This window comes from Temnothorax americanus, unplaced genomic scaffold, assembly GCF_048541705.1.
Source record: "Temnothorax americanus isolate GAGA-0224 unplaced genomic scaffold, ASM4854170v1 Scaffold5, whole genome shotgun sequence".
Taxonomy (NCBI): domain Eukaryota; kingdom Metazoa; phylum Arthropoda; class Insecta; order Hymenoptera; family Formicidae; genus Temnothorax; species Temnothorax americanus.
In genome coordinates, this window is record NW_027509657.1 from 7,300,288 (window position 1) to 7,314,885 (window position 14,598).

General features: G+C 39.6%; 1 protein-coding gene across 1 annotated transcript in view; it reads right to left on the reverse strand.

Moving 5' to 3' along the window:
* LOC143904160 (protein pangolin, isoforms A/H/I/S) overlaps nucleotides 1-14,598 on the reverse strand; it is a 126,698-nt gene that overhangs the window by 246 nt on the left and 111,854 nt on the right. The gene's annotated exons all lie outside the window — the stretch shown is intronic.

Sequence of the window (14,598 nt, forward strand, 5' to 3'; positions counted from 1 at the left end):
TTATTTTATGACTAATATTTTAATGATATATCGTTTTATATTACGATTAAATAAATGAGTAAATTAAAATAAAGTGCATATTAGAAAAATTTTATAAAATCGTGAAATAGATAGGCTCGTTAAATCGAATTTCTCGAGTACATAACAATGTCAAAGACTCGAATTATATCATTCTTTCCAGTTCTCTCTCTATCTATCTCTTTGACTGCCACTTTGTTTGAGAATTCGTATCGCGTTCGAAAATGAATAATTCGTAATGTTAAATGCCAATATATTCGATACGTGCTCGCTGGACACACATTGCGGCGGATGTTATTAAAATATTTCAGTCGGCTAATGGTTAAATGGCGCGAGCTTGAATTACTTGTCGCGGCCGATCGATGTGCCTCTGTATGCACGACGGACCGATTTTATTTTACATTTGTCGCGTGTTTTTTTTTCACCAGGAAACATTTTTCTTGGCGACAGCAAGAGTGTCTTAAATAGAAATAAAAAATTATTGAAACAACACATTACAAATTAATTGTACGCCTGTTTTTAAAATTTCTAAGTCGCGACTCTATATAAATGCATCGAAAAAAATATTAACTTGCTCTAGTAATCTCAACATAACAGCGTGTAAAGAAAAGTTTAAATTTTCGTTCGATGCAACTATTAGAAAAATATCAGCATTGAATTTAATATATTCTTCGAACAAAGTTTTGGTATATTACGGAATTAACGCGAGCCTCGCCGTAAACGCAAATACGGCTGCACGCTTTGGTAATTAGTTCCTAACGCGGGATTAAACTGCAATTAGCTCGACGCCAATGCAATTTTGCGAATTAAAACGAGACCCCGTCGGCGACAGGTAATCTGATGTACTTTCGTTTATTTCGTACCTATGAATCGCCATTTTGTGACCTTTTAAACGGACAAATATGCATTTAGTGCGGTTTTGTAACGGTGCTATGTGATTTCAACACATAGATCACGCCCGATGGCCCGACCCATTCTCTCTCTCTCTCTCTCTCTCTCTCTCTCTCTCTCTCTCTCTCTCTCTCTCTCTCTCTCTCTCTCTCTCTCTCTCTCTCTCTCTCTCTCTCCCTTTGTCTCTTTCCCCCTCTGCTGTCCTCTCTACACCGTATTGAGCCGTATTGAGTTTTCGCGGTAACTCGTTTAACTAAGCAGTACGCCGATATTGGTAATCTGCCAATGGCCATTTAAATACCGGGACTGGCCTCCCCCTTTTTTCGCGCGCATTTTTACCGGAAAATGTCATTGTTGACTGCACCGGCACGTTTAAAAACCGGTCACCGCCAGTATTAAAAGCTACCCTTCCAAGAGGAATTCAATTATCCTTCGACGTTCGCGGATCGGAACTTTGCGATAAACTAAAAAAACTGCGACGCGCTAAATGTTTCACACTCGAGTTATTTTAGGACGCAAAAAAAGAGGCCCGCGGTACAGTGCTTTGCGCCTGACCCAAATCAAGGCGCAGCAGCAATACAAGATAAATAAAAAACGCAGACAATTTAATATGACTGTTCATGAAAATCTCCAACACAATATACGGCATGCACAAGAAATTACGCACATTTGGCAATATCTCACAAATCTAAGTGATCAATTAATATCAGATGATACGTATTCCTGTACAAGATATGAGATACTGAAAAATATTGCTTTTTGGAAAATTTGGACTTAGTTGTCTAATTTTGCAATAAAATTCATGGCAACGAAAAACATGATTCGTTGATTCTACCGCGTTCTATTACATTTTACACTACGTTAACGCGGGTATGAGATCGACGAGGCTCACTTAATCCCAGACAAACGAGAATGCCAAATTCAAAGCTCGGAACTCGCTGCCTCGTGGCCACGCACGTGCATCGGCAGTCGCGTGGCCCACCGGTAGCATATTTATCAGCCGGTGCCCTCGTAACGTGCGCGAAAAAGAGATGAAAATGGAAAGAGCAGCGAGAGAGAACGAGAGAGGAGAGGCGCATCTCGAGAAAGGGTGCTGACGGGGACAAGGCGCGAGGATAGAAATGTCGTAACGGAAAAAGAGACAGTGGGCAGAAGCTGGATACGTTTGGTAGGGAGTGGGGAAGGGAACGACCTGGGGGCCATAGGGGATGGAGTTAGGTCGACGGATGGGTGGATGGTGGTTGGGTGGCTCGGAGGGTGGCTGTCGGCAGGATCAAAGGGCGGTGCTCGTTCGAGCTTTCGAGGGACGGTGGCGCTCCGGGATAGAGGGAGCGGCAAGGGAGAATGAGGCAAGAGAGGGTAGAATAGTGGTCCACGCGGAGAGGTCGAGGGGAAGCGGGTGGCGCGCTCGGGGTGGTTCGAATGGAGCCGACGGGCCGGAGGGTAGAGATGGGTGGCGATGCTACGTGGGTGGAGGCGACAACGAGCAAATCTGATTTTCGCTCCACTTGCTATGCCTCTGCCTCTTCTACTCGCGGATCCCTCTCCCTCATTTCCCTCCCGTCGCCCTGACCGTACGCGTTTCCCTCACGCATAATTCCCGTGCGCTCTTTATCCCGCTGTCTCACTCACCTGTTATATATATACATACATACATACATACATACATATATATATATATATATATATATATATATGTGTGTGTGTGTGTGTGTGTGTGTGTGTGTGTGTGTGTGTGTGTGTGTGTGTGTGTGTGTGTGTGTGTGTGTGTGTGTGTGTGTGTGTGTGTGTGTGTTGGCCGTCGCCCCGGTTTAGCATATCCTCGACTTTGGCATACTTCACACATTTGGTACATCCTACTGGATACTCTCTCCCCCTTTCTCTCTCTCTCTCTCTCTCTCTCCTCTATCTCATCGCATCTCTCAACAAAACCTTACCAGCCTGAAAGTTCGCTACAAACTTTCACTGCGACGTTAACTCGTTAAAATGTTTTGCGATTGAATAATCTTAACGCTTTAGAAAATCAGATTAAAACATTTCGGTGTCTTTATGAATCAAACACTTATTTCATGATTTACGTAATACGTACATAAGATTAATTAGCATTGAAAAGTTGCATCACATGTACGTAACTTTTAAAGAGAGTGACTGATTATAAAGCTGCTATAATTAGTATTCTTTACACGTTTATAAATATTTATAAACATAGCGTAGTTGTGAATCATTTATCATTCGGTCAAAGTCACTCTCTCTCTCTCTCTCTCTTTCTCTGAGACAAGACATTTATCTAACCATACTGAATGATGAACCGTATATAACAATCTCGCGACATTGAAAAGTTTACGAGGCTATACATTACTTCCTTTAAATTGTTCACGAATACCGGATGCAACTAGTGCATTATAGGCATGCCGAAAGTTCATACACACCAGACCGTGCGCTAATACTTCTCGTTACTGTATAAGTAACTCGGTCGGTGAATGCCTAAGTTACTCAGCAATCTCGGCGGAGTCTATAAGCGGCGTTGATATATTTTATGAAACACAGTACAAGTGGCGGATTTCGCAACTCTGTGAAACTTCGTCATAAGATATATAACCGTTTCTTTCAACAGCAAACTATAATTATGTTCTTCTACTATTTCGAAATAATCCGATAGATTTCATTAAATGCTAAAATTTCAAGTCTAGTTCTATTGTTAGTAATATGATAATAAATTTTATTCACGGCTCGTAAAAAGAAAATTTGATATCGAGTTGATTTATTAATTATATGAGTTTCGCAAAATAACATTGTCAAAAAGGAAGGAAACATGTAGCCAATATGTATACGGAAGAGGTATACGCACGATACGTTCGCGCGACAAAGAGAGAATGTTTCGTAGGCGCTAAAAAGGGGGTCTATCAAACACATCGACCGGTAAATTAAACAGTCGGCTGGTGACGTTCAAGGTTTGACATCAAAGTATGAGAAGTGGTTGACGCTCGAGAGGTACGGAAAGAAAGAAGACGGGAGAGAAGAAAAAGGGAAGAAAGGAAGGTAGAGAGAAAGAGAGCGAGAGAACGTTCCAAGAGAGGGAGATTCGCAAATTTTCTCGGCGAGGAAAAACTTGATTACGAAATTTAGAGGCGAGCGTTAAAAGGATCGTCCCAGCAGAAGAGGGCGGGCTAACACAGCAGATTGTTATACGGCGCGGCTGGAAATGAGGCGCGAACGAAACGTGACATCATCAAGAGAAGTTAATTGCAAACGACGAGATAGTAGATTATAGCGCAAACTAGCTCGACACTTTGTGCGCCACGCTTCCTACCTTTCCTAACCCTCCGTCCTTCTTCCTCTTTTTTGTTCCTGGTTCTTGCTTACCTTTGAAAAGAAGGGATAGAGGGAAAAAAGGGAGAGGAGAAGAGAGGAGAGGGAGAGAAAGAGAGGGCAAGGATTATTTATTCGTCTTTCCTTCGAGACAGCAGAAAACTCACATAAAAAAGAAAAAAAAATTAGAAAGGAGATAATTATTTCAGATGTAAAAATTGCAAAATATTTACCATTATGTCAAGAGACACGGTAGTATAGAAAAATCAATATCTCAAATTCTGTGTAGCTATATGTACTATGTATATATATCTATGATATTCTTACGTTTCGTTCTACAAAAGTAGAAATTATCGAGCGGATAAGATTCTTTTTTAGTGAAACGTTTCACTTGACGCAAATTTGATATCATAAGAGTGTATGAATTATTCCTGAAACATATTTTGGAGTTTAAATGTAATTTTCTAATTACTAGACATCGGATTTTTTACATGCAGATTGTTGGGAAAAAGCAATTAGTAACTAAATTTAGGTTATTTCTAATATCCAACATATTTTTACTGCAACATATATTTTACAGCATAAATATGTTGAATATTATAAGTAACCTAAATCTTAGTTATTAATTGCACTTTTCCAACAATTTGCATAAAAATTCCGATGTATCCTAACTAGATTTACTATTATTAAAGGTACTCGAGCTTATCGAGATATTCATTAGTCAATGTATGAGAAGAATAAAATAAAAAAGGGGAAGAGGTACGGTATACGTATAATCATAAATCCAATAATATTTTATAAATACATTTCAAAAGTATTCCCATCACAAAAAGGTATTTTATCATAATAAACTTCATGATTAATATCTTAATAATTTTATGTATAATATCAATTTTAAATGTTTGAAATTATATCGTAACTTTTAGATAAAGAAAGATAAACAATTGGCCCATGCATTTAAAAATGGAAGTAATATTTTATCGCTGTATACAGCAAACGAGATTTCTGTCACATATTACCCCCTTTCCTTTCTCGTGCCACATGTTCGACGATATAGTTAAATACATAATGCAATGCACCGTCATTCAAACCTCGGTGAGACGATGACAGATAGAGCGAAAGACAGAGAGAAAACGAGAGCGCGAGAGTTCCTTTGATCGGGAGCGTGTAACCGATGTCGCTGATTTTTATCGTCCCGTAACAGATCCATCAAGATCGCCGTTTCCAGGCCACCTGGCGCATACCGTCGCCCCGTTATTGCACGTTTAATAACACGTCATAATAATATGTAATTTCCTACGGATTACCGTCTTCCCCGTTCTTATACACGCCCATGTACACACCGAACCCATTAAAATACACATATGCACAAATACACCGAATTGTGCCAGCTTGGTCGTGTCCAGCTTGGTCGATCAGCAACGAGGGAACAAAAATGGATGAATAAAGAAAGAAATGAAGAGGGAGGGGGGGGAGTTGAGATCGACAGGAGGACCGATGCTATCGCTACTCTTTGTGTAATGAGATCCAGCACAATGATATATAACGGAGGCTTCTCTTTCGATATGCGTGCAATACTCTAGAAGAGTCCCCTCTCCCCTTTTCAAGAACCCTACGCACGAGCGTCAGCCGGGTCCATTTCGCTAATAAGGCGTTTTCCGATCTTTGATTCTCGTACAACGAATCACATGTCGGAAAATTCAGCGAAAGACATCTGACCCCTTGAGCACATATACACACTTAAAACACGTACATGATTTACGATTAAGATTGAAGAGAAGTAAAAGAACTTGCGGCGTCTGCACGAATCACAATCAGTGAGAAATGAAGAATATCTTCGAGAATTAATTCTTGTGACAATTCTAATTGACCAAGAAAATCTTATATTTGATGGTAAATGGTATCTGACAATGAGTTAGAAGATACAGAACGAGAGAAAATTCCGTTTCAAGAATGAAGTTTGACCGTTATCTCGATTTACATTCATACTCTGCTTTACACCTATCGCTGTAATCTTTAGTTACAAAGTACATATACAAGCCGTCCTAAAATTAACTATGTATTTACATTCAATAATGATTTTAAATCATTTCAAGCCAATCTTTTCCTAACGGAAATTTTAATATGGTATAAAATATAAGTCTTTTCCGGATCTTTTCTACTTTTATATGTAATATCTTTTGTGTTCTTGGGACTTTTTGGAATTCTGTCATTGAGATGTGTATTTGACCATTGATTTTGGAACGTGATGTATAATACGCGGTGCGCGTGTGACCATCGAATGATCCACACACGCGCGCATCGGGCATAGAACGATAGCCGATAGCCGGAGCACTCGTTCTTTAGTCAAACCTCCGCCCCTTTTCAATCGAGAGACTTCAAACGGTGGGAGCGTGGAATCATGATTGGAACGGCTGGCTGCTAAGCAAGGCAGCGAGCTCCCTAGACCCGGTTAGCTCGCACGGCGTGTCCGCGGGGTGGATACGCCGGAACGAACCGGGGGCGGTTCTCCACCACCCCGGTTTTCTCTTCCCCCGTCTTTCCGCCCCCGTTCTTCATCGTGCCGGGTCCCCCTGGATCGAGCCCTGCCGTCGCCGCCGCCGCCGCCGCCGCCACCGCCGCCGCTGTTGCTGCTGCCGCTACTGCTGCTGTTGCCACTGCCGCTGCCGTCTCCACGACTCAACTCATGATGAAATTCCTAGCATTCAATCGCAGCACCGGCCGCAACTACCAACATCGATAGCGAACCACGGGAGAGATGGAAGGAAAAGCGAGAGAGGACGGGAGCGAGAGAACGAGAGAAACGGATAGGAGAATCGAGAGAGGATTCATCGAGGCTCGCAGAGAGTAAGCTTGGGGGGCGTCGGGGTGATGTGGTATAGTGTGGTGTAGTGTGGTGTGGTGTGGTGTGGTGCGCGGCTATCACAGCCACTGGGATATTCTCTGGCAGGCCTGACACGCCATGACCGTACTCCGGGATGCGGCACAGAAGCTTGGTTCTGTACTCGCTCTACGCGCTCGCTCGATCGCTCGGTTTGCGTCCGAGCTGTACGCGCTGGAATTCAAATACAGTCGTGGGGGTTTGAAGGGGGACGCGGGAGTTGCCGGCGGTGGACGGGTTTCCGTCGAGATTGGAAAATACGATCGATCCATCCGCCGCGTCTACCCACCACTTCGTCGCCCTCCTCCTCTTCATCGTCCCCCTTCGTTTCTTTTCACCCTTATCCATCGCTCGACTTTCCTCGCGGCTGGAGACAAACGACGAAGCGAAGCGCAAAACGCAATGATGGAAATTCTAAGCGAATATTCCAACAGTGTGATAACGATGCAAGTACAATTATCCTAGAATGTAGGTATTACGACATCGCTGTTTAAAAATTATACACACGTAGCGGGAAAACATTTCTCACGTATAAGAATCAGATTTAATTCGGTAGTACAATTTATTAAGATATTAGCACAATGAAATCTATCTGATGCTTGTGATTATCCAACTGTTCGATTCGCGCACTAATATTCAATTAGCTATTTCTGCGTTCAATAATAAAGACTATAGATGAAAATAGATAAATCTTCATGGAGATTGGCAAATCCATTCAGCCCTCCTTGTTCTCAATTCTTGTTGTGATTTCAACTTTACTTCTCCTCACTCTCTCGGCGTAACAGAGGGAAAGGAAGTAAATAACATACTCAGTGTCAGTACTACCAATATAACTTCGTAATTAATCGTGCACGGAAACTTTATCGCGTGACTCCCTTTATGGCGATCTTTATTAATTCGTCGAACCAATTAGAGTTGACAGAGACTTTTACATTCGAAAAAGCCATCCCTCTGTTGTTCCTAGTTCTTACCTCTTGAGTTTCTTCCTAATCACGTAACACTAAATTTCTTATAATTTGCATCATATTCAATATTTACACTTTAAGAACTTTAAGAACTATTAATCGGTCTGTATCACAAGAAATTTATATTATATATATGTTTTAATATTAATATTATAATATCGAAGTGTGTTAATCGATCTTATCAAGAGCTAATCTTTCATCAAAAGGGAGAACAACGTTATTAGAACTAAGGAAACATGGATTCTCGCGCAACCAAACGAGAACCTACGTTTGCCGTGTGCGGTGTTACCTAACGACGATCGTTGTTCTATCAGTCTTCGCTATTAGTCGGGATCAGAGTGCGATATAGATGGATACCACGGCCGTATACAGTTACGAGATCAGGTGCGCTATAGTTGGCACAGAACCAGTGGCTTGTGCCGGAATACAAATACAGTCGGGGTCGCCGAGATTGGAAAATCGGATCGATCCCCCTCCCTTTCAGCAGTCTCCTCTCTCGCCCGCCGTTCCACCCTGTCGTTCTCTCGATCATCTCCTACGCGGGGTTGCCTCCTATTCGCCGTGGCTCCTGCCATTCGGCTGGCCGCCGCTCTGGTATAAATACCTTCCTATCATATCATATCTCGACACACAGGTCAATATCACACGTCAGTCCGATGTGGTCTCACCACCGAGGAGACTCATCCACCTCGATACGATCTCGTGCAAAGAGAATCGCTCGCCGCTTTTCACATCAATCCGGAACCATATTATTGCGGGAAAAGAATTCCCGTTTTATTAGATAACGCTTTGGATATGTATCAGTCATCGAGAAAGCTGTTTATTTACCTAAAATCGGTTACATGAGAAACTTTAACTTATAAAACATTTGAGATTTCTATCTTGTGATCGTTTCTTCATATTTGTTTGTTGTACAATTCTTCTTGTTCATACATATATTAAATATTACGTGAACATTTGCATTTTCCGGTTCTGTTAACATCTCGTTTTGTTTAGTATCAAAATATATATCCTTGCTTAGATTTTTCTAAAAACAAGCCAATCTGTATTTTACTTATTTGAATTTTGTTAAATTCATTTCTTTAGTTTTATCAATTTTAGTTAATATTTTCAAATTATAATTGATTCAACACTTCAAAAAATAATTTTTTGGAGAAGATATTAATTCAAACAGTAATAACAGATATTTGAGTAAGTGACATAATATAATATATATAGTAAGCCATCTTGCAGATTGAGAATTCCCCGTAGGCCAATTCTCGCCCGTGTGTATTAACGTGTAATCACACCTCAGTATTATAATAAAACCTCGATAAAATAATAAGGCAGATAAAAAAATTTCAATTTAAATGGTTTCGATAACAAATTAACTGTGAGGAATCAATTACTTAGAAAATAATCCTTCAGAAAACTTTCGCGATATGGTTTCGATCTTCTTTATAAAACATAGCAAACTACTAATAAAAATATTAGATTGCCATTTATTTTTCACTCCTTTCTCTCTCTCTCTCTCTCTCTCTCTCTCTCTCTCTCTCTCTCTCTCTCTCTCTCGTTTTATAAACTCGCCATTATTCACCGTTACAGGTTCGCAGTCGTAGAATTTCCCTTTTTCAGTGGAATCAGAGAGGGTTGCTGCCCAAGCCGACTGCTGTTGGCCATTGAAACCGAATGCCGGCGGCAGTTCTCGACGTTGGCCTCCAGTTTACGGCGAAATATTCGTATAACCGGACGAAGTTGTATTATGGCTGCCACCGAGTCGAGTTCCGGGTGGATGTTGAGAAGTCTTTGGTGTCAGCAGCAGCAGCAATAGCAGCGGCAGCAGTAGCAGCAGCAGTAGCAGCAGTAACGGCGGCGGTAGCGCAGCCCCATGTCGCCGCCCCCGCCGCCCCCGCTGCCCCGATCTTTCATCCCTCTCTCGCCCAACCCCCTTTCGTCCCAATGAACGCGCTCAGTTGTTCACGGTAGGATCGGGTAATTAGCTACGTAGCCGTGAGCTCTGTGCGTAGCAAGCCCAGGGCAACCTAAACCTCTCCATCTACGGTAACACCAACAGCAATACAACAACGATAACAGTAACAACGATGGTACGGTAGCGCATTGCGATTACAACCACCAGCACGAGCGGCGGCACCACGTCGTCATTTCATAACGGTGCTGGTATGTTCAACGAACGAGCTGCCAGCAACCACCGGTTTCCATTTGTCACGTTTGCAGAGACTTGGCGGTCTCTCTTCACAAAGCTGTCATTCGTCCACGAAATTTTCAGCGGTCCTTCGCGGAAAATCGTTGCCTTGCTATTATAGATTTCGCTTTCTCGCAATTAGCAAAACTGTGCCTCAAATGTATAATGTATATATATGTATAATTATTTTTTCGCAATGATCAACGATCAAAGATGACTCACAACTTCGGTATTTTCGAAACTGACAGAATGTCTGTCTACCAATCATCGTCTACCTTTATTTGCTCACATAACTTAAAAATTATAAAGCCGCTAGAAAAATCAATCTGTATAAATTTGCAATTTTTTTATTTTGCATGAATTGCAAAATGTAATAGCGTCAGGTTTTGTTTATCATAAATTCGTTTCGAGATAAATATATAATAAAAACGCGTGAAAAGTTCTTGCTCGGATAACGCTACAACGTTATTACGGTCTGATTTGAATTGTAATGAATATTAATGATTCAAGCAATTTCCGCGGTATTATCATCTTTCATTGAGTCACTCTTAGGACTGACGAGTTAATTTTATGACTGTCGGCAGAGTTTTACGTTAACGGCGGATTATGCGCTGTCAGTACTAACGTACATGATATGCGTATCGTGACGTAATCATCTCCGCGACATCTTTCGCCACAAAGAAGTCCGTCGATTATTATAGTGTTATCTCGCCTCTCAAGTCAAATGAACAATCTTTCTCGCTAATTTAGTATCTATAATGCAAAAAATACAATTTATTAATCTTGTTACTCAATTTTACGGATATTTTGCAGTTTTGCAGATATTTATGTATAATCGAATTAATTAAAATGGGATAAAATTATGTTTTATCTCTGTCCAAAAAGACGCTAAAAAGATTTTTTACAAGTCTTTTAACGCAATATTTTCCTCGATGATGCGAAAAACTGTCAGATTGCAGATTTTGATGTAGACGCACTGTAGACGCTTAAGGCAAACTCGTCGGTGAAGGGATCAGCCGACATTTTCGTTTTTTATTTCTAATCCACGATTTGCGTATTTCCGCAATGCCGGAGGGTGCTAGTCATCTCACTTCTCTTGGCGAGATGAAAACCTTACAAATATTAAGAATAATCCGTCGCACCAGAACGGCGATCCATTCCCTCTCCCTTTTCTCCCTTCGAGCGGAGCTTCCCGAAAGGAAGCCTAGGCAAAGCCGATTTGTTTTGATCTCCTTCCTTGGAGATTTAAGATGTCTCCCGTTACTCTGCGAAAATATTGCTATTTGCGTCCGCGTCGTCAGTGAAGAACTTGAAAAGCACCCTCGATCGAAACGAGCGAAAATTCAATTAACCGTACTCTCGAAATCGAAGCTCGGACTTGACCGAGTGTTCTTCTTTCGGTTTAAACAAATTTGAAAAGAAAAGAGTATCCCTAAAGGATAATAGCGATTTATTAATGATTTAAAGCGCGTAAAAAAGTTGGACGAGTTTCGAGATATAATCGTAAAAAAATTATAAAATAAATATATTGTTAATTGACGACGGTAAAATATTCTCATTTTTTAAATTCAATAGAGAAAGATATATATATATATAGGGGTCTGATATTTTTTAAGTATAAATAGAGAATATTCGCCCTTTTACGTATATACTTTCTCTATTGAATTTAAAAAATGAGAATATTTTACCGTCGTCAATTAACAATATATTTATTTTATAATTTATATATATATATATATATATATATATATATATATACACTAAGAAAAAAATTTGTTAATTCCAAAAAATATTTAGTCCGATACGAGCAACTAAATATTTTAAGTAGTTTAACTATATATAAACATTAGTTAAATTAATTAATTCTTGATTAAACAATTTTAAAGGTTGACATGAAAATGTATTATACCTTTTGCAACTTAATAATTGTTAAAACAACTAATGTTTAGTTAACTAATTAACATGTTTAGTTGCTCGTATCGGACTAAATATTTTTTGGGATTAACACATTTTTTTCTCAGTGTAGAGTTTGCTTACATTATTTTTACATTTGACAATACGCGTTGTATTCTCATAGAAGCTATTTGCTTTGAACGTGGACAATTATTATCACTGGCGATTAAATCGCGTCGCATTGCCGCCGGCAGTGCGTTGGCGATGCATTATTAAAGTGTCAAATATTACGTACGTAATTTCTTTAATTGTCGGCGCAGTGTGTGCTTCTCGTTTACAAATCGGAATACAAAATTGGATGCTTCTCTTCTCCACTCATTGTAACTGACTCACCTTTATAAGAGAGCCTACGGCGAGTTCGTGGCATTGGCACATTCGATACACTCGATGCTGTTAAGTTATTGTATTTGTAAAACGTGACGAAAAGTTAAGAACATTTTTTAACAATTCTAAGGATTTGATTGTTTTCTCGACCAGAAAACAACCGGACTAAAAACGATATTTTGCTCGCATGCTCAACTTTTTCATTCCAATTAGCGTTGGAAACTACCAATCGAGTACAATCAAACGCTTTGACGTGGCATTTGCTTTTTAAATGAGACGCTTCGTTAGAATCGCATCGATAAGGAAAACGCTTGAAATAAGTAATTCGCTATTATCAGGAATAAATTACCTCTCTCAAGCCTTTGTTTGTATTAAAATCTTTGCCAAATTTCCTGTATAATTAATACAATCGCAAATAAATTAACAAAACATTGCTTAAATATTGTAACATATTCTGATATGTTTACATATTTACCTTATATTAAAGTGGAATGCTTTGTAGTACAGATGTTAAAAAATAATAGTAAAATATTCAATAACTTCTTAAAGAACTTATAACTTTTAAGATCAACAGATGATTTATATCGTTACAAATTTATCAAGATTATTGAATTTATCGAGACTAACAAGAAACAGCAATGAGACGCGTAGTGTTACTTCTAATGGATTTCTGTAGATACCTTAGATAGAGTAGATAGAGTAGATAGAGTTGCCCGCTTAATCTCTTAACATCGACTCGCAGCAACAGCCTTTACTTGGAATATAACACTATTATTTCGATTACTTGCATTTGCCAAAGAGAATTCAGCTAATTCGGTCAATATAGCTGCTTTCTGGCTGATTTGACGCAGTCAGAATAAAGTTGACTAAAAGTTAGATTAAAGATTAACATGTTACTCCAGATACAAAATGTTTATACATATAAAAAAATAGTGCAATATATATATATATATATATATATATATATATATATATCAAATATACAATCACATTATAATGTTAGCTGAGAATAATGCTCATAAAGATTAATATAATATTAATCTTATAAATATGATTCTTTTCTTCATAAATCGCATTGCTGATGTGCTTTACTTATGTATCATATGTAATGATATAATAATGTAAAGATGTTTTATGGAGATGTTGAATCATGCAAGCATATAAAATACACATTCCTGAGCTAGAAAAATGCCTATTTAGTTTCATCTACCCACTAATAATATTTGCCTATCATAAAATGAATTTAAACATACGGAACTACGTAAGAGAGTTAAGAGAATCTTAATTTCGGTTTACAATCGCAACTCATTTTCGCATATTTAGTCGTTTTGATCCTTGTTTAGCACATGCCACGAAGGGAGAGGAGGTTCGCGATGAAAATGGGCTCGCTCTCACAACCCGATCACGAATACTTTCAAGTCGAAACAAAATCTCACATTTCCATTAGCGCAACATAGAGTAGCACGCCTGCTCTAAAATCGCCGCAACCTTTTTTTTTACGAGGCCACTTGATAGACGGTGACGATAAGCATACTCCGCGTACACCTTGCTCCATTATTTCTCTTTTTTTCCCTCGTATTCTCAGTCGAGAAGAAGGTAGTCTCTCTTTTTCTTTCTTTCTCTTCCTCGAGTTTTTCGTCATGCAACCTTACTAAGCGTTCGCGTTTCAAACAATGCCTGAGCTACTCTCGCACCCTTCCGCGGCACCCTTCGCACACGCATGCACGATGCAAACACCTACTACGCTCGACGGCCTCTATCTACCTTCTCGTATCAAACAGCCGTCCCTCACCGGCGTTTTTCATTACCGTCGTTGCCGCCGCCCGTCGTTACCAAAGACCGACTAGCGGGTGACACGAGAGGGGTGCAATTTTTCTTCAACACTCGACCCGTCTACCACGAAAAATATCGTGGGAACGTCAAAACATAACGCACAATTCTAGTCACTGAATAAAGATTTTTAAATTTTATAGATGAGATATAATATGGAGCTTTTGTAATAATTATACTGCGTAAACGAATTCTGGTTTCGTATCTTATTCTGCCTATTCTCTATAAGAATACCAAGAAAAGAA